This window comes from Barbatula barbatula (assembly GCF_947034865.1).
Source record: "Barbatula barbatula genome assembly, chromosome: 3".
NCBI classification, from domain to species: Eukaryota; Metazoa; Chordata; class Actinopteri; order Cypriniformes; family Nemacheilidae; genus Barbatula; species Barbatula barbatula.
Genome location: NC_136764.1, coordinates 3,016,723 through 3,035,799, shown reverse-complemented (window position 1 = coordinate 3,035,799; position 19,077 = coordinate 3,016,723). Strand labels below are relative to the sequence as shown.

At 40.8% G+C, this 19,077-nt stretch overlaps 1 long non-coding RNA gene across 1 annotated transcript; it reads right to left on the bottom strand.

The window, feature by feature from the left end:
• Positions 1 to 14,809: 14,809 nt before the first annotated feature.
• LOC306891736 lies at positions 14,810 to 18,033 on the bottom strand. The gene is made up of 4 exons (XR_013786389.1): positions 17,820 to 18,033; positions 16,193 to 16,438; positions 16,030 to 16,116; positions 14,810 to 15,952 (listed from the first exon to the last, which is right to left on the bottom strand). It is a non-coding gene; the product is annotated as an uncharacterized lncRNA (long non-coding RNA).
• Between the last annotated feature and the right edge of the window lie 1,044 nt (positions 18,034 to 19,077).

Genomic DNA, 19,077 nt, shown 5'->3' with positions numbered 1-19,077 from the left:
CTAGTAGAAGCCAAGAGTGCCGGGTTGAATAACAGACCCACTACGGAGCGTCCGGTGAGAGACTTTTACCATGAAGGATCAGACATTCAGGAGTAAACCATTTATTGTCACCACAACTCAGTACACTGAATAATGCTGATTTGCACATGTGTGTGGTTTTCTATAAATAAAAGTATGAGAAACATAATTAAGTACAAAGAACAATAACGAATAATATAAACATAGTAACAGTAATCTCCACACTGAATATTAAGTTACAATGATCAACAATGTACAATAAGTAGAACAAATATACCATTATATGGGAAAGTACACCACTAAGCATGATTATTACTGAGCGATTGATATCTGACACCCTTGCGCTCTGAGGACAGAGATGGGACTGCTCTATCGCATTAGTGCGCATGCCCCCACGAGTACTTCAACTCTAAAAGTGAGCGATATATATATATATAAACATTAAATACTGAATATAAGGCACATAGATTACGTTTTATAGATATAACAAAGCAATATGTGAGGCAACAAGTATGTAAATCTACACGCAAACATCTTTACAATCTCGGTTGTATGTCACTCGCTACATCAACGTTTACCCATGAGCTATTAAACGTTCATAAACTAAATAGAGAACAATGTATAAACAAGCAGTAACTTACTTTACAATCACGCACACAACTTTAGCAAATATCAACTATAGTTCAGCTTGCATCCGTCCGCTTTCCCGATCGGTCAAACTCCGTTCAGTGGGCGGGAGCACAGACCAGCACGTCCTTTTCGCAGCACTGATTGGCCCGCTGGACGGATGCTGTGACGCTTGCGTCATTTTTGCGTAAAGCAAAGCAAACTAAGAAACATAAATAAAAGCCTAACAGTAGCCTTTTTAACAGCCGCCCCCAGATGTCCGTAAGGAAATATGTAAAATAACAAAAGGCCTATAACCTGTACCATTGAAATGTCTTTTAATCTGGTATGGCAGGCAATTGGATGAGGCGTGCAACTGGGCGTGTGTACCACCTCTCTCCCACTTTAATTTGAGCTGTTCTTACTCTGCTGTCTGCTCCAGGGAATACCCTTGACACCTGGCCGACCGGCCAGAGAGCTCTGGGCAACTGGGGGTCAACGATCAGAACAACGGTGCCAACCTGGAGGTCAGATTTCTCATCTTGCCACTTCTGGCGGGTCTGAAGGCTGGGTAGGTAGAACCTGATGAAGCGTTTCCAGAATTGGTCGGCAAGGACTTGACTATGCCGCCATCTGCGTCGACTAATCAGTTCAGATTCAGGGTATATCACAGGAGGAAGTGATGAATCTGGCCGCCCCATCAGAAGGGAGTTTGGTGTGATGGGGTCCAGATCAGAAATATCTGATGAAGTGTAGCCCATTGGCTTGGAATTTAGAATCCCTTCGATCTCCACCAACATAGTGTACAGCACTTCAAAGGTGACAGACTGGGCTCCAAGTGTTGTCATCAAAGCCTGCTTAAGGGAACGAATCTCCCTTTCCCAGCTACCACCAAAGTGTGGAGAATTAGGGGGATTGAAGTGGAATTGTATTTGCTGACTTGCCAGCTGCTCTTGCAGTTCTGGGACAATAGCGGCATATGCCTCCTTCAGTTCTCTCTCTCCTCCTTTGAAGTTGGTCCCTTGATCCGATAATAGCTCGAAGGGCTTGCCTCGTCTTGCGATGAATCGCCTGAGAGCCATGAGGAATGAATCAGAGTCGAGACTATGAAGGACGTCAATGTAGACTGCCCGGGTAGTGAGACATTTGAACAGGATGCCCCATTTCTTCTCATTCCTGCGACCTACTTTAACAGTATATGGACCGAAGCAATCCATTCCTGTTGAGTAGAAGGCGGGCTTGAACAAACGTAATCTGGCTGGAGGGAGGTCTGCCATTTTTGGTACCTCAGGGTTTTTTCTCCACTTCTGGCAGTCCACACAAGCACTCTGACACCGTTTGATAGCTTCTCTGCCTCGTAGGATCCAATACTTACGCCGAAGCTCGGCGAAGACTCTTTCAGGGCCTGGATGGTGGAGTTTAGAGTCGTAGCTCTGTATCAGCAGTTTAGAGACTGGGTGTTTTGGGTCTAGGACAATTGGGTGCACTGTATCAGGATCTAGATAGGGGCTCCAACGTAGGCGACCTCCTACTCTGATCAGCTGAGTCTCATGATCAAGTTCAGGGGAAAGTGTCTTTAGTCGACTGTTTCTGCAAAGTGATTTACCTGACGTAAGCTGCTCGAGTTCAGAAGTAAAGCACTCCTCCTGAGCTTGCTGTAGGACACTGATTTCAGCCATTCGGTAATCCTCCGCTGACGGACTATTGCCTGCCGCCCCATGACATGCCCTGGATTCAATTAACTCTTCAAAAGTTTTGTACAGGCTGATGTGAGGGAATGACGTCCTGGCTGTGAAGCAGGTAAGGAAGCAGGGAACTGTTTTACGAAGCTCCTCTTCTTCTGCGGCCACAGGGTGTGGGATTGCTGGCCACGTATTTTGAGGATCTTTGAGAAAGGATGGCCCTTGGTACCAACAGCTGTCTGGTCCCAGCTTATTAAGGCTTTTTCCTCGTGTTATATCATCCGCTGGGTTATGAGCTGAGGGTACATAACGCCATGTGTGGCGGTCTGTTAGGTCCTGGATCTCGGCGACTCTGGTTCCGACAAACACTTTAAATCGGCAAGAGTCTGACTGGAGCCAAGTGAGGACTGTGGTGGAGTCAGTCCAAAGGGTGGATTGGTTTATGGGAAGGCTCAGTTCTGTTCTGACTACTTTAGCGAGTTGTGCCCCAGTCAGAGCAGCACAGAGTTCCAGACGAGGGATCGATTGCTGTTTTTTGGGTGCCACTCGTGATCTGGCTGTAAGGAAGGCCACCTCTACCTGACCATGTTGATCCTCTGTGCGGAGGTAGGCAACTGAACCATAGGCACGCTCAGAGGCATCACAAAAAACATGTATTTCCCTCTGACTCATGTCTGTGTCCCTGATTGGGCTGGTGTAACATCTTGGAAGGACAATGTGTTGCAAGGCAGGCAGCTCCTCCACCCACTCTCTCCAGGTCTGTAAAAGATCTACAGGTAAATGTGGGTCATCCCAGTCCCTCTTCTTATCCCAAAGTTGCTGCACTATGAGCTTGGCTCTGGTAGTGAAGGGAATAAGATAGCCAAGGGGGTCGTACTGACTTGCCACAACTTTGTAAATGGTACGCATGGTAGTCTCAGTGGTTGATATAGGACGATACTTATAAGAAAGCGTGTCCGTTTGTTGGTTCCAGAGAAGCCCCAGTGTAGATTCTTGGGTGTTGCTCTGCCCTTGTGAAATCCAAAGTTCAGTGCCATCCGATCTGGCTTCAGGAGGTAAATGGCTGATGATCGAGAGCTGATTACTAGACCACTGCCTCAGGTCAAAACCCCCCTCTGCTAATAAGCTCCTGAGTTTGTCCACAAGACTCTTTGCTTCTTCTGCTGAGGAGAAACTTTGCAGACAATTGTCAACATAGAAAGACTTCAGGACAGAATGTCGGACATCTTCCCCAGGTTGGCTATGGTCAAGGACATGTTTTTGTAATGCAAAGATTGCACAACAAGGGCTGCATGTTGTTCCGAAGGGGAGAACGTGCCATTCGTAAACACTGGGTGGATCCTGTGTCTTTAGATCCCTCCAGAGGAATCGTAGAAGTGGCCTGTCCTCTGGAAGCAATCTGATCTGGTGAAACATCCCCTTGATGTCACTGCTGAAAGCAATGGAATGCTCTCTGAATCTGAGCAATACTGCGAGAAGAGATGGGCCTAATGCAGGTCCAGGGAGCAAGAGCTTGTTAAGGTTTTGACCCTGATATTGGAACGAGCAATTAAATACAACCCTGTTCTTTCCGTTGTGTTGGACCAAGTGATGAGGAATGTACCAGGTGTTAGTTGAGCATGTTTCAGCACGTGGATCCACCCTGACTGCATAACCTGCCCTCTCTAGTTTCTGAATCTCTGCAGTGTAGGCAGCTGCTTGCTTTGGGTCTTTGGCCAGCCTTCTCTCTGTGGCTCGCAGATGAGGGAGAACAGCATTTTTTGGGGCCTGGAGGTCTGGCATGTTCTTAACATGTAAAAGTGGTGTTGCATAGCGCTTAACACCATGTTCCTCTACCCTCACTGTCTTGCTCTCCAGAATTCTCACTGCGTCCTGGTCTTGTCGGGATCTTGTGCTTAACTTTTCACTTTGCCAGGGAAGCACATCTATCTGCCAAAGTCTCTCCACTTGTTTGAGAAGATCAGTTTCTGGCGATGCCACTGAGGTGAAAAGACACTGTTGTTCTATGACCTCATGTGGCAAGTGTTGTACAGGGCCCTGTAAAGTCCAGCCGAGACGAGTCTTGATGGCTGCTGGTCCCCCTGGGGGCCCTAAGCGGATTGGCTCCACTGCCGTAATGAGGTGGGGATAGTCGGATCCAATGAGCAGAACAGGGCTAACTCTCTCTAAATGGCTCAAAGGAAGCGCTCTGAGATGGTGGTATTTTTCCCTCAAAGTCTTAACTGGGTGTGTATGTTCAGCAAGACTTAGCTGCTGGGCTGTGAATGCACCCTTTATATGGTACAGTTTGCTGGGCTGAGACAGGGGGGAGATGTGAAAGGACACTGTTGCCCCAGAGAGCATTTGTAGTTCCTGCCTGATTGTGCGAAGTGGAAGATCTTCTGGCTGACCTTTTAAGCCCAGCTGTTTTGCAGCATTGTGCAGGAGGATGGTTCTCTCCGATCCATCATCCAGGATGGCATAGGCTTTCATCTTGTGTGCCCCATTACGGATAATGACCTTGACGATCTTTAGAAGAACCTTTCGGCTGGCAGGAGGCTTACGAATCAGAAGTATCTCGTTCATTGTGTTGAGGAGGCAGGCATTAGCAGAAGAACCTTCATTTGGGGCAGTCTTCGGAATGTCTGCACTCCTGAGATTATTGCAATGAAGGACCAGTAGGTGGCGTCCGTTACACTGTTTGCAGCGCAATTTCAGATTGCACTCTGAAGCTTGATGGTTTCTCCCACAGCGCCAGCATCTGTTGCAGTCTCTTATCCAGTTACGTTTCTGGTCAACGGTAAGCTGTTTAAAGTTGTTGCAATTATTGAGGGAGTGTTTATTGTGGTCACAGTAAGGGCAAAAGGGAGTTGAAGCAGGCTTGTTGGCTGTCGGTGTCAGCTTTGTCCGTGGAGGTGCATTCTCGGTTCCAAACAGAATGGTGGCACTCCTAGCGAATGATTTTGGTTCTCTGATCGCTTCTCGTATTCGTGCTGGGTATCCGCGACGACTAGTTCCTTCAAACCTTGATGTGTCCTCCTGGACTTGTATTTCATACTCTAGCCACTCTGACAGCTCAAGAAGGGTGGGTATTGGCACCTGGTGAGGATGTGCAAAGCGTCGGAAACTTGACCTGAGGTCGTGAGGCAGCTTCTCTAGAAGCCGAGAGACATGGGAGCCACACTGCAACTCAAAGGTGCCATTTCTTCCTAGTTGCTCTAGCATGCCAACAAGGGAACGAACCCTGAGGGCGAAGAGTCGAAAAGCTTTGATGTCCCCACTGGCTATGGTTGGACCATCCATGAGCTCTGCTATACGTTGCAATGCGAGCTGATGCGGCTGACCGTATTGCTGATCCAGTGCTGCCATAGTCTTTGTGAAGGGTTGTTGTGAATGACTGTATGAATCAGCGATAAGCAGTGCCTCCTCAAGTTTGAGGTGATCAGTGAGTATTTGAAATTTGAATCTCTCCGTGGCTGTAGCAGGGAGAATGTTTTCCAGGGCTATCTTGAGCCGCGAGAATTCTCTAGGATTTGGATGTACAAAGTCTGGAATTGTGGGGGACGGACCTCGGTACATCCGCTCTAGCTCAGGTGGGACTGGGCTGGATGCTCGCCATGGTAAGTGAGAGCGGTGGGCGGATTCAAAAGGTTGAGGAGCTACGTTATCTGGCTTGTATGATGCATAACGACTCGGTCTGTTGTGCGTCTCAGTTCTGGAGTAGGCTCTTTCCTTCCTTGAATCGTCCCACCTGTCATGTTCCGAGTGTGCCGTGTGGTGTGGGGAACGCGGCTTTGCTCTGGGCATAGCTATAGGAGATTGGAGACCCTCAGAACCGTGGTCGGGCTGATCTGATTCAATAGACCTGAATCGTGTGGCTGACACTGGTACAAAGCTTTTATCACTCTGTTGTGTTCTCAGCAACCTGCGTGGCGCAGGTACAGGTCGTGTAGGGCTGGCAGGAGGGGAAGACTGTGCTTCAGGCGGTCGATGCTCCAGTTGGATTTGTAGCTGCTGCATTTGTTGTTTCAGCTGAGAGAGTTCCTGTGAATACTGGTCTGTAGCCTGTCGGAACGTGTCTCTTTCTTGCTGCATCGTCTGCAGGGTCTGTAGCAGATGGTCATGGGCAAAGCGTAGGTCCCTGTTCTCACGCTGGAGGATGCTGGTTCCCAATGGTTCATCATTAGACCACTGTTGAGGATGATCAGGCTCTTTTCGCGGTAGCGATGTTGGCGTGATACCAGCTGCACTCTCTAGTTCTAGGCTGGAAGGCCCTGGAGGATGAAACTGAGAGTGTGGTGACATGGTTGCTGGAAACAGTCTTGGGAGAGTGAAGCCACTGAGGTCATACTCTTCATATCGTGCGGGGAGAACTGTCTTCCTCCTGACACGCACGACTGACTCATCCTCTTCATGCTGTGACATCTTTCCGTAGTAAATCTGGGTATCCGGCTCGAAGGACCATGTAAAAATGTTGACTAGTAGAAGCCAAGAGTGCCGGGTTGAATAACAGACCCACTACGGAGCGTCCGGTGAGAGACTTTTACCATGAAGGATCAGACATTCAGGAGTAAACCATTTATTGTCACCACAACTCAGTACACTGAATAATGCTGATTTGCACATGTGTGTGGTTTTCTATAAATAAAAGTATGAGAAACATAATTAAGTACAAAGAACAATAACGAATAATATAAACATAGTAACAGTAATCTCCACACTGAATATTAAGTTACAATGATCAACAATGTACAATAAGTAGAACAAATATACCATTATATGGGAAAGTACACCACTAAGCATGATTATTACTGAGCGATTGATATCTGACACCCTTGCGCTCTGAGGACAGAGATGGGACTGCTCTATCGCATTAGTGCGCATGCCCCCACGAGTACTTCAACTCTAAAAGTGAGCGATATATATATATATAAACATTAAATACTGAATATAAGGCACATAGATTACGTTTTATAGATATAACAAAGCAATATGTGAGGCAACAAGTATGTAAATCTACACGCAAACATCTTTACAATCTCGGTTGTATGTCACTCGCTACATCAACGTTTACCCATGAGCTATTAAACGTTCATAAACTAAATAGAGAACAATGTATAAACAAGCAGTAACTTACTTTACAATCACGCACACAACTTTAGCAAATATCAACTATAGTTCAGCTTGCATCCGTCCGCTTTCCCGATCGGTCAAACTCCGTTCAGTGGGCGGGAGCACAGACCAGCACGTCCTTTTCGCAGCACTGATTGGCCCGCTGGACGGATGCTGTGACGCTTGCGTCATTTTTGCGTAAAGCAAAGCAAACTAAGAAACATAAATAAAAGCCTAACAGTAGCCTTTTTAACACTACTTGTGGTGTTATTCGCGCAAATTGAGCGTTAGTAAGGGAAGCCAAACAATCCAATAGTGGGATGATACAGCGGGGTATTACTGAGACACAGGGCCGTGCACAGGGGGGTGGCCCGGTGGCTAGAGCCACTGCCCTCTGCCCTCATCGACTGAGGTGCCCCTTTTCCCATCCCGCTCCGTTCAAAGTATTCCGCTGATTCCACTATTCCGCTCCAGGTTTTCCCGCTCGCTCCGCAGCATCACTCACAGTGTCTGCGGCGCGCGCTCTGTCTCTTGAAACTGAGAGTGAACACGACACGACAGTTAACGAAAGCTGTCGCATTAACAGGACAGTGGAAAAAAAATTAACAGGACAGTGGTTGAATCTGCAAAATTTGTCATTTGGTATTATTATTTTTTTGTATATCGGTAATGTTTTGCTCTTGGTCTTGCTCTAACAACTTGTACAACATATCCGCGTTTTTTTAATTAAAGTTAGCTGCTTGTCTAATCATATTATTGTACTCAACGATCAGATTTAAATAATGTCCTGTTGTTAGCACACTTTGTAGACAATCCGCCCCCAAAAAACAATGTACAACAATGCCTTCACAAAAAAGAAGACAGAGAGAGAAGGAGCGAAGGGAGGCTGTTAAAGGCAGTTCAACACTGCAAACATGGATTCAAAGCTCCAGTTTAATTCTTGTAAATATATTTCCCATTGTAATCACTTGTCTTAGTTCTGAGTAGCACATGTTAGGCTCTAAATGAGTTGTATATTAGCATAGTAGGCTATATAGATTAATGCTGTATGCTAATATGAAATTAAATGTCTATTACTTATTACTCCATTGAAGATGAGGCAGAGGCAGGCTCTGAGAGTGAGGGAGAGCCCATTGAGCATCAGCCAAATCAATTCAATTGAATTTAATTCAAATTTATTTATATAGCGCTTTTCACAATCTGCACTGTTCCAAAGCTGCTTTACAGGGGAAAATAAGAAAAACACAAAAAAAGGTAAAACACAGTACATGAATAGTTTAACTTGTTATATAAACGCCTAGTAAATAATATCTAATGTCAGCAGTCTCCTGGTGGTTTATTTTGCATATTTTGCATTAAGTGAATGCTTGGCTGAAAAGATGTGTCTTTAATCTAGATTTAAATTGAGCGAGTGTGTCTGATCCTCGAATAGTATCAGGAAGGCTATTCCAGAGTTTAGAGTTTCCAGGTGCTACGTATGAGAAATTTAGTTATTCTAGATGTTATCAAAAGTCCTGAGTTTTGAGATCTTAGAGAGCGTGATGGGTTGTAGTGTGATAGAAGCTCTGTTAGGTAGGTAGGGGCTAAACCCTTTAAGGCTTTATAAGTGATTAAAAGAACTTTAAAGTCAATACGATACTTAATGTGTATCCAGTGAAGGGTTGATAACATTGGGGTTATGTGATGGTATTTTCTAGACCTGGTTAGAACTCTGGCAGCTGTGTTCTGAACTAACTATAGTTTGTTTATTGATGATGCAGGACAAACACTAAGAAGTGCATTACAGTAGTCAAGTCTTGAGGTCATAAATGCATGAATAAGCTTCTCCGCATCAGCAACACATAGAATATTTCAAAATTTGGCAACATTTCTTAGGTGGAAAAAGGCTGTTTTTGTGACATTTGAGATGTGATTTCGAAATGACAGGTTGCTGTCTAATATAACGTCTAGATCTTTTACAGTATGAGTTGGAGTAACAGCACATCCTTCAACTTGCAGTTTATAATCAGAAATATTCGGTTTGCGTGTCTTTGGTCCGATAAGTAATATTTCTGTTTTATTAGAATTTGGAAGACAGGAAGAAATGGAGAGTGAGGCAGCCACAGCCATGTATACAAGGGAGAAAAAGTTTCAGTTACAAAATCCATCAGATCCTGCGCATTTAAAAAAACACAATATAATGTACAATGTGGTACAATGAACAAGTACGTTCTTTTCAGGGACAGTGGTGTGAAGAACATCCCTGGTTAGAGTATGTTCTATCAAAACATCTACAATAAAGTCTAAAATGTATTTGAGCGTGTGCTGAATTATTTTTTAATTGTATATTTTCTAATAACTGGATAATTTGTGTTAACAAGCAACCACCCCCTTGGTGATGGGCAGCGTGGCACCAACCAATCCGCTGCACTGACCAATTAAAACATATACAATGTTCATTTGGCGCCACTCATTTACATTTTACCCATAAACCTCTGCTATTATTAACATAAATAGTTGAGGTAAAATGGCTAGGCGCAAAACGTACTACAATAATAAAATAAATTACCTGTAAACATGTAAACTGTCCTATATAATTTCCAGGAGGTTGGCGTGCTCCTCAAGACTACGATATTGGAAGTCATTGAAGTTTCTGCTTTGTACAGGTCTTTCCGTAGCCTCTATACTACAGAGTCTATACATATGTGCAGTTCTTCAAAGTATCTTCAAAGTGATGATGTTCAGCCAATAAAAGAATCAGATTTACAGGTTCTTCTAACACCTGTTGCTGGTGATGTTTCATGATCACTTCTAGCAGCTGACGCATCTCTGTTAAAACTTCATCAAGTATTTGATTCAGTGAAAGTCTGACAATGTTTTTTCATTGTTTATTATTAAATATCCTGTTGAACTTGGTTATAATAACAATGTATTTCATTTATTAACCATCATCTGATTCACTTTCAAAGAGGCTTGGTCTCTTGTGAGGTCTTCTCTTGTAAATCTGAGAGTCTCCATCAGTTCAGACATTTGACAACTCAGCACGCTTCAGGTATTTCATGGCTTTGTGATCATTTACTAAAAATATATTTATATATAAACTAAACATTTTAATATGTACATATAATGTTAATACACACATATATTGGGACAGAGGCATATTTTTAGTTATTTTAGCTTTTTATATGTATTCAGGTTAGAGAGATATTATTAATAACGGCTTAAAGTGCCACTCTTGGCTTTATTTAGTATTCATATCCAAATTGGCTGAAAGTTTTAGGGATTACAATTCTTTAAAACTCTATATAGCTCTCCCTGTTTCAAGTGACCAAAACTAATGGGAATGTTGAATTTGTTACATAATTTCCTGTTAAATGTCCCAAAATTGAAGTTTTAGTCATTTGTAGCCTTTTTGCTCTTGACAAAGTGAAGAATAAGTGTTGATGAATAATTTATGCTAAAAATGGTTTTAAGTCATTTGTTTCTATTTTTTACTATGGTGTGTGTGTAGCGGGTAACACATGACGTTATGGCCACACCACATCCACACAATTGAGAAAAGGCCAATAGGATGAGATTGTGAGGCGGAGATCAAGATAATAACTCAAATAAACTCACATTAAGATACTGAAAGTCTTAACTGTAGTCAATAGGGACTTTCACCCGGATATACTAGTACTCAGAGAAAATCTAAACCCCAGGTTCGGTCTTTCCAGAGAGGACTGAGACAGTTCTGCAAAATAGAACAAATGTTTATTTTATTTAAGTATAATTCCTATGACAGTCATTAAAACGTACCTTCAAATTCAGTTACAACACAGACCAAGAAAAGGTACTTAAAATAAAGAAAAGAAACAAACATGTAAACACTACGGCAGCCTTGGATCATAAAAGGCACTAACAAGGAAAGAGAATACTGCCCCACCTCAAACACTACAAACACACACACTGGTGTTGCTCCCTAAACAATAGAGAATGAGAAACTCACTCAGTGTTAAACACTGCACCCCTAAAGAGAGGTGTGTAAAGTACCCTTTCTACTATTGAACACAGGAGACCCGAACACTTACAATAATTACAATTAACCACAAACAAAGAAAACTGTATAAATCAACAGTTACTGGTTCTTCAGTGAACTTCCGTCTACAAATACAAATGATGTAAAACAAGTTCACGATCAGTCTGACACGACTGTACAGGTTCAGCAGCACTTGAAGGGTGTAATGACTGCAGGACACAAACTTTACATTATTCACTAATATAAGAAAATCACATTCCACATCTCACTCATTCACAAACCTGATTAACCAATGAACAGAATAAATGCCCCGAACTACACGACTCCGCTGGAACAGGCAACCAGGACTCAAAGAGTAAATCAAACCCCGCCATTTGAAAACTGTCATTTATTTAGAGCTCCATCATAGTGATTCACCAGCCGGTGACCTGACGCCGCTAAATCTACTGGGCAGATAATGCCAGTTCTCCACCAGGGGAGTTATAGAGAGATTTCTATCCACTACAAGAAGAAAGAACTCAACTGGAGGAAGAGAACAACCAGCAAGTGGGTGAATGACTGACACGGTTTGATTTAACATAGAAGTTTATATTGACAAAACAAGTTGTTCTCTCTTCACTTAAATCCAATAAAAGGAATAAATAAACCAACTGTTATTGATCTGGATGACTGTCACTAACTCCTTTGTTTCCCTTTTTATTTTAGGGTACAGGAATCACTGCATACACTCTTCAGAGAGATTATGGATAAGCAATAAAAGAAACTGAACAACACTGTGATCGTCTCCCTTTGAATTTAACCAAATAAGTTTGACCAAAGAAAATCTAAAGTTTCACACCTCGGCTGCACAACATGACAGTAATCAGGTGTTAAAACATACAATGAGACTCAAATTCTTCTCAAATGTCACTGGAATGCTGGAAAACAGAAACATTGGTTTCTTCAAACTTAGTTACTTGGTATGACATTTAACATTAAAGAAACACATTGAGATACTTTTTTCACTTTCTTTTGACTTTGACAAATGGACACAAAATAATAAAACACAAGAAATGGATATAAAATGGGTTTTAGAAGTTGTAATAGTTGGAACAGAAGAGGAGGTGGAAGGAGCAGAAGTGGAGCAGCTTTGATTCTGAGGCCTCCAGTCTGTAAGCTCCAGATCCAGAGCCTCCCAGAATCTTTCTGTGTCATCTGCCTTCGGTTCTGGTGTTCAGTCAGCTGCTGGTGCAGTATGAAGGCATTGACCACTGTGATATCCACAAAACGGTCAAATAGAGATCGATAGCACTTTCTGGATCCATCGCAGGTCCAGAAGCCTTTTTGAAGGAGATCCTGGAACAGTGATGGTCTGGTGTAAAAATGATCCACATTCAGCCTAAAGCCTGTTCCTAGAACCCTGATGTAAATCCCCCTCATCACCGATTCATAGCGGACTGTCTTTCCTTTTCATTACTGGATATAATGTTATTTCTTGTTATTTATGAATTTCATAAAGTACTGATCAAATATGCATTCTAGAGTCCTAGACCTTTCTGACAATATATAGTTTGTTATGATAAGTTAATAATTTAAACTAAATATTGAAGTAAATGTACGTGTACCGCCAGACATTGAGCAGCACATAAATGTTTCTTATTCACACTCTTGTCATTTATGAATCAATTACTCTTCTTACATAAATGATTTGATAAAACAGTGATGAAATATTTATTTTAGAGTCTTAGACCTTTCTGACAATATAAGATTTGTCACAATAAGAAAATAATTCACATGCATAATATTGAGCTTCGTGTTAAAACACCGACAACCTTTAGTTTCATGTGTTCAGATTGTCATGTGTGTGTGCGCCACCTTGTGGTCATTTCCAGTATTGAAGTTTGCTCAGTGTTGAGATTTAGATCTCATTCATCTCACAGCAGTATTTTGTCTATGGACTAAACTAATGGACTAGTTTCGGTTCACAACGCGAACAAACTTTGCTTTGAGAAATATAAACCTGTAAGTGTATTTACCATCTGTAAGCGTTCATATGATGTGTTAATATAATATTGATTCTTTAATCAGTATAAAATCATTTTAACACCTAAATAAAACGTGTCACAAAAGTTACCGTTTGGTTTGGGTTTGTCTTCGTTGTAAACACACATGATATTTATGTTTTACACTATTATAAAAAACATAAAGCACTTTGTTATTTTTTAAGTTTTAAAACATTTTATTTTAGTTGCATATTTTTTTAATATGGGGTGTTGTTTTTAAAAGGTTTTTAAAAGGTTTTACTGCAACATTACCTAATTGTAACCAAAATACAACGTTGTTAAACCATTTAATGTCTCATCAACATCATTCTCATATGACTGATATGTAATACTGTATGTACAGGTATATGTCACAATGGACAGTAATACACACAAATAAAATACAAACTAGACGAACAAACCTGTGTCTCCTTTCTGACCTTTTTGACCAGCAGCCCCCTCTTTCGCATCTCTGCAGGGGAGCCATTGTATGCTGGGGACTCCAGGATAAACATTTACATTAATGCATTTGGAAAACGCTTTTAACCAAAGCGACTTACATTTGCATGATCCTATACATTTGTCTCTATGTGCAATCCTCTGGATCGAGCCAAGACCTTGATGTTGTTACCACCAAACTCTTCCCACTGAGCTGCAGGAAAGCTGCACAACTCTTCTCTGTCGCAGCTCATACATGCGGCCACAACTGCAGCTGGAGCAGCACAGAGACAGCAGGACTTTAACATCACCATCTTCTGCTCACTGTGGAAATAACAAGGTTTCTGTTGAAGCAGTATTTAAAGTGTCCACACTTGAGGGAGGGATATACAATATATATATATATATATATATATTTATTATGATTATTAATTTAGTTTGATTATTAAAGTGATAATTGGCTTCAGTTTATAAAATGTTTATCAGTTTCCAAACATAAACAGTTAACAAATGATTGTTGAAATATAGACTTTTTCACATCTTGTTGTCTTGATGTGACTTCAAAAAAATGTGTAGATAGTTTCTCTCTCAACTATAATAAATGTAAATAAATAATAAAACAATAACAACATTCTTTAGCTTGTTTAACTTTAAGTTTGTTGTTTAGTTTTTAAACCAAATGAATGTTTGAAAGAATCAGTTTAAAGTCATATAATAAGGCTTATGAAGTCAGATACAAATGTTGTGGACAGGACGGGTCTTGAGTTCATGTTATCAGAATATAAACATTACAGCCGACCAATGAAATCTCATTTACAGTATATGACATCACTTCAGGTATTTAGAGTTTTTAAAGTTGTTATTAGATTTGCATTTAAATGAAACAGAAACTAATTTATTCAAGAATAATAAAAGGTAACAACATTTAATCATTAATCAATAGAAAAGGTAGTTATTAGAAAATAAATGTCATTTAATAGATTTTTTACATTTTTGAGACAAATCTCCAAATTGTCTTCTGGTCTGAGCCAGGTTTAATAAATTATAAGTTTATGAATTAAAGAGAAAAGTATAAATATGTGAACAAATACCTCAGGCATGATATTACAAGTGTCTGTTTTAATCAACCGTAATCACTATATGAATATCAATATCTAACAATGAAGAAACATTTCTACCTTTTTGGAAATAATCCAATATTTGATCATTTATGCGTAAAGGACTGGACATGTAGGCAGGTTGAAAAACCATATGCAGAAGTTTATTAAACAACAGTCCAGAAAGGGACGGTCAAAATACCAGGGAAGGTCTACAATCCAAATGATCAGTTCAACCAAGCAAACAAGACATATATGATTCTAAAGGATAAACCAAAAGAACAGCCAAACTATTGTCCTCACATAAGACATGCAATGAATAATGATATAATGCTTGATACACAGGTGAACTGGCAATATCATGACAATGGAAAGTATGGCCACATACAGTATACATGAGACAAATATATAAAATGTTGAGTGAATAGTAAGGTTTTAGTATTTTGGAGAGAGCTCCCCCTGGTGGTTGGATGTGCATCTGTCCCACACATACACATGTCAATAGTGCAGAAGATTGTGACACGTTCTATCAGATTTTTATTTCACATATGACATGATGTGAATCCTTACAACCAACATCATCCCATTCCCCAGAATCCACCACGAGGGCACCACAGTCTTGTCCACCTTTATAGTCATCAGGCTGACCTAAACCCCACTTGGTAAAAGTCAAGAGCTGTCCATCAAGGTCCATAAACTGCCCTTCTCTTTTTCTGTCTGTGACTCCAATGAACACCTTCTTACCACTCAAACCACTGGCAACAGATAATCTTAACAAACCTTGGATTTCAGCATCATCTTTTGGCAAAACGATCGTTCCACCAGCTGCATTGCAGAACTTAATCCCCTGATCAAAACTGTCCAATAGGCCATCATAAATGTAATATTTCTGCCCAACCCTTCTAAAAGTATTAAATCCTGAAGCCTTCTCCATCATGGTCATTTTGGCAGTTAGCTGCTGGATCTCAGATTTGAGGGACATTGTGTCACTTCCAGGATGACCTGAAAATACATTTTATCAAGATGCTTTATTGATTTATAGGCTGATATTCTGGACCACAATTTATGATGTTTGATACCTGGCAAACCATTTAAACCATCGTGACCTCGTACTCCTTGGGGTCCAGGTGGTCCTGCTTAACCTGGCGGTCCTTGCACATCCATTCCTGTGACAGTAAAGCAAGCAAACGCCTGAATCTTTATCTATCCCTCTGAAAAACACACTTAAACTCTCACACAAACCTGGCTCTCCCTTCTCTCCTTTAGGCCCAATGGCCCCGTCTTTTCCATCTCTACCGTCTCTTCCGGGCACACCATTGTGTCCAGGTGTTCCTGGTACTCCAGCAAGAGCAGGACAGTTCAGGTTCTGTGAACTCTGAGGTTCAGCTGCATGCAACAGACCACACTGAAGCAACAGAAGAACACCGAGGTACAGCGCCGCCATCTGCTAGTGTACAGTGGAAAAACTTCAGAAAACCTTTCAAGAACCTGAAAACAAACAATGCTTCTGGGTAGATTATTTTGCATTGATCTTCCTAAACACAACCACAAACTGGTATATTTCACTAATTTAACAATTTAGAGTAACACAACACAATAATTGTCAATTGAAGTCAAGTCAGCTTTATTTATATAGCGTTTTTTACAATGTTCATTATTACAAAGCAGCTGTACAAGTAAACATTGTAAAAATAAATTCCTCTATGCAGTGTTAATGAAATAAAACTATAAAATTCTAGCAGCCAGGCAAACTAGTGCAATGCTAGTATGCTAACGGTGGCGAGGAACCCAAAACTCCATTGGAAGAGAAACAAACCCTCAGAGGGAAACCAGGCCTAACCAGCGGATCCCAGTTCCCCTCTGGCAAAAGCTGCAGCCTCTGCACAAGCTCGACAGTGCGCGCACAACAAGGCAAAATAGATTATCATTAATAATCTAATAGCGGCTAAAATTTTGTAGTTGTCACGTCCTTTGTCCAGCTTTATCATCACAGATTTTGTCAGGTCTGGGTATGGACTGCGTCCTGCCCGCTCTGGTACCCTTGGAACAATGAGACTGGCTGAGAGTAGAGGACTGTTCTGCACTATTTGAAGTAACAAATGCATCAGTTGTTATTGGAAGTGTTCCTGGTTGCGTTTGATCCGACTAGTGCAGCCTAAACCTTCATAATATTTATATTATAATAGTGTAGTGTATGCAAGATTAGTCCCCAAAGACTACAAGAGGGCCGCGGTCCTCCGGGAATGATGAGATTTAAATATACAGGAAAACTAAACCAGACACAGGTGAAACTAATGATTGACTATATGAACAAACAGAACAATAAACAGAACCTGAACGTGACACTTACAGATTATAATGTTATTTTTTCTGGAACAGAGAAACTGTTTGATACGGCACAAAGATTTATATTTTTTGTATTGGTTTCCACGAAATGGCAACTTCATGCTGCAATGCTGCACATTAGTCTGATTTGAAAACATATCGTCTCATAGTAAGGTAGACAGTCAGAAGATACATACAGATATTCGGTGAACCATTTAAAAGCTTGGCATACTCTTTAGACAAAATTGCACGGATCAGATATTTACTGTCAACAGCTATATTACGCAATTATATTATCATGTAAATGTCTCATGCAATTTACATTTCTTTCAGTAAACACATTATAAAGCATTCAGTATTCAAAGATGGTAGTTTCTTACATGACAGACTATAATAACTGTTAATTATGTGATGTGATTGAAATATCGATCAAATGAATAAACAAACATTCACTTTAAAATATTTCAGGTTTTATGTTGTTTTATGTTTGTGGTGTTTGGTACCGTTTCATTATTGTCAGCTAGAAATAACTTTCTAAACATACCTGGTTTAATGGAGCTGAGCTCAGATGATCGCCAGTGTCAGATGCATAAAAACACAAAATGGAAAAGGAAAGAGTCTTCTAGCTTTAAGTGTGAGAGGCTTGTGGTGAAATGATGATCTAAACAAACCGACTTTACTTTTAAGATGTGCTGCTTACACAACATGCTCACGTCTGAAGATAAGCAGAGCAACTGTGTGCATGGCACCACAAGAATGAGACGAGAAACACTGAATGATACAAAGCAGATGGTAAAATTACGTATCAGTATTTTATGCAGTTTTTTATTAAGTCCAAAGCTTATAGCATATAGTACCACAGCGTTATGTTCTCTGACCTGAATCACAGTTTGTAAATGTCAAGAGATTCACTTCTGTGTCCACAAACTGTTCTTCTGTATATCTGACTTTTCTCCAATAAATGGATTTATCGCAATGTACTGAAGTGAAAAACTGACCTCTTGTAATTGATGACAATGTTTAAAGAAGAAAACTATCTGTGCTTTATTTTCTTTTTTGTTGCTTTATTTTAGTTGATATGTTTTAATAGGCCTAAATCATTTACATTGTAAATAGAGAATGTGAAGCTATGATATGGAGCATTGCATGCTGGGACAGCACCATCAGTTTTACAGGATCGCTCTCTGCTAGTCTTGTTGTTTTTGTTAACTGCATTGATATTGTTTGTTTTGCATAAAGCATTAAAATCTTAACAGAGAAGAGAAAAATGGACGTTGTATGTATATTAACTACAATCAAACAGCATTTTCACACCTTTGAAATTATTTGCGTGATCGTGTGAAAATAAACAAATGTATTTATAGATTTCAGCACATCTGTTCCTACAAATTACACTTGAAGGAGCCGCTTCATCCAAAAGTAAGACCAACACAAGGTGTAAAAGCAAGTTATGTGTGCCAGTACACACACACACACACACACACACACACACACACAGAGATTGTTGAAATGGAGATTGTTACGTAAGAGGAGGTTGAAGAGAAAAGTGATTCAGTTTAGATTCATGCACAATGATAAACTGAAAGTGATAAACTGGAGTGAAAGAAACACGTCAGTTTCAGAAAACTCTAAATGTATAAACGGGAGAAACATCTTTTGGATGCTCGCAGATGACAGACACCTCTTCAAAAACAAGACACAAAATAAGAAAAGTCAAGAAATGTTTCACTTTTCCTGTAATTGTGAAAATGTTGTATCTGGTCATCTGCTCGACATAGAGATGGATGAACCTGTGGGAGTCT